The sequence below is a fragment of the Rutidosis leptorrhynchoides genome, chromosome 3, assembly GCF_046630445.1.
Source record: "Rutidosis leptorrhynchoides isolate AG116_Rl617_1_P2 chromosome 3, CSIRO_AGI_Rlap_v1, whole genome shotgun sequence".
NCBI lineage: Eukaryota > Viridiplantae > Streptophyta > Magnoliopsida > Asterales > Asteraceae > Rutidosis > Rutidosis leptorrhynchoides.
This window is the reverse complement of record NC_092335.1, coordinates 42,964,173-42,966,655: the sequence shown is the minus strand read 5'-3', so window position 1 is coordinate 42,966,655 and position 2,483 is coordinate 42,964,173.

The following is a 2,483-nucleotide window of genomic DNA, read 5'->3' as shown; positions in this document are numbered from 1 at the left end:
ACCGTAGACACCACCATTTCGATCACCACCCCCTAAACCTCCGGAGCACCATCATAATCGACACCCTCACACCTTGGAAACCACTGCCACTATCAAATTTTTTTTCTAAAATTGCAGCTACTGTCGTGGTGATTTAACTATGGTAGCTATGTATTGCTGTCCTTGATTCAGTAAGTAGCACAAACCCAGACACATCAACACCTGCAACACGTCACTACTAATGAGTCAACTTTCTGTTTTGGCCGAACGATTACGATCACAGGCTGCTGTATTTGTAACAGCTGCAGTTGCAGATGGATATCTGTTCCAACCAGTCCAAACTCGAATACCACATCATTCTTCAACCTGCAATTGCTGCTCATTGCCACTGTTACACTGCCATTCGATCCAGGTTTCTGCTTGACCAACTGATAGTAACTTAACAAAGAAAACCATTAACCACCATCGATCAAATTGTTTCTATTTTGGGTCTGGTTCCACATAAACAAAAACCTGCAAGATGTTCCAATTTCTTATTCTAATCAATTAAACCCGAGACCAAACCTTAACCAAATACCCTCAAACTATCTTACTATCTTTCTATTTCTGTTTCAAATCAAATCACAAATCAAATACATCACCTTTGTTTACTTACTTCTATTTAGATTATCCATTTGTTCTCTGATTCGAAAGTACAGACCAGGAAGAAAGCTGGTACCGTTTTGAATCTAGGTTCAAAACCCTAATTTCCCCTGCAATCCAATACATCAATGAGAAGTGAAATCGAAGGGCTAATTGAGTTGTCGATATGATAAATACTTTGAAATATGCGGCTAATTTCGAATCTAATTAATTAAACAAAAATCATCATACCTGATGTTAATGATGATCAAAGATGGTGACTGATGATGATCGAGCAAGAATAATGAGGATTAGATGATCTGCTCGCTGTTTGATTGATCTATTGATGATGATTGATGTTCGATGATGATGATGATGATGATAAAACGATTGAAGATGATAAGTGATGAAGATGGAGGATCGAAATCTTCTTTTTCTTTTTAATCCCGTCGCACTACAGAAACTCCCACAGATTTTTTTAATTAGGTATAAATATCATAATAATTATTAATATTATCTATATATTATTATTATGATATATTATTGAAGGATGTTAAAGTTATGGTTATAATATATAACAGAAAGTTGAAACAGCTCAGATGGTTTACAAGTGTGATAGGTTAGCGGGAGGTCGCGGGTTCGAGCCCGGTTCAGGGCATTGTTTTTTTAGAAAAGCTTTATGAGGTAGTTCTCTTATTATTATTTTTATTATTATTATTAATATTATTATTGTTAATACTAATTGTTGTTATTATTATTGTTAATGTAATGATAAGTAATGTTATTATTAACATTAATATTATGATTATCATTAACATAATGATTATTATCATTATCATTATTACTAGTATTATATTATTAGCATTATTATTACTAGGTTTATAAATATTATCATCATTGATAAAATTATCATTTTAGTATTGTCCTTAAGTATTATTATTAATATCGTTATTAACATTATTATTAACTTTATCATATTAATATTATAAGTGTTATTAATAATATTACCAAATTTATCATTTTAAGTACTATTAACACTATTATGATTATGATTATTATTATTATTATTATTATTATTATTATTATTATTATTATTATTATTATTATTATTATTATTATTATTATTATCATTTTTATTAGAACTTTTATTATTAACATATGTATATTATTAGTATTAGTATCATTTTATAATTATTACTATTATTAATATTGACAGAAGTATTATTATTAATATTATCACTTTTATTAAAATGATTATCATTAACGAGTACTGTCATTAATAAAAGTTAATATAATCATTACTAAAAAGTATCATTACTTTAAAGATGTATATATATATATATATATATATATATATATATATATATATATATATATATATATATATATATATAAACTATTATTAATACTACCATTATTATTATTAAGAAAATTATTATTTTTATCATTATACTTATTTTAGTATTATATTATTATAACTAAATTAGGTAAACAAAAGATTACTTATATAAAAAGATATATAATATAACACTTAATTATATTAAAATAATTATTTATTTAAATAGATAGAATAACATATAATTTATTAATATAAAAATTATATCATTAATAATAATAATATATATAAATTTGTTCGAATACGATTATGTGTATTAATAAATATACAAATGATATAGGTTCGTGAATCCGAGGCCAACCCTGCATTGTTCAATTGTTAAATGTCATTCTATGTATTTTTACTACAAAATACATTAGGTGAGTTTCATTAATCCCTTTTTAAATGCTTTTGCAATATATATTTTTGGGACTGAGAATACATGCGATGTTTTTATAACTGTTTTACGAAATAGACACAAGTAATCGAAACTACACTCTATGGTTGA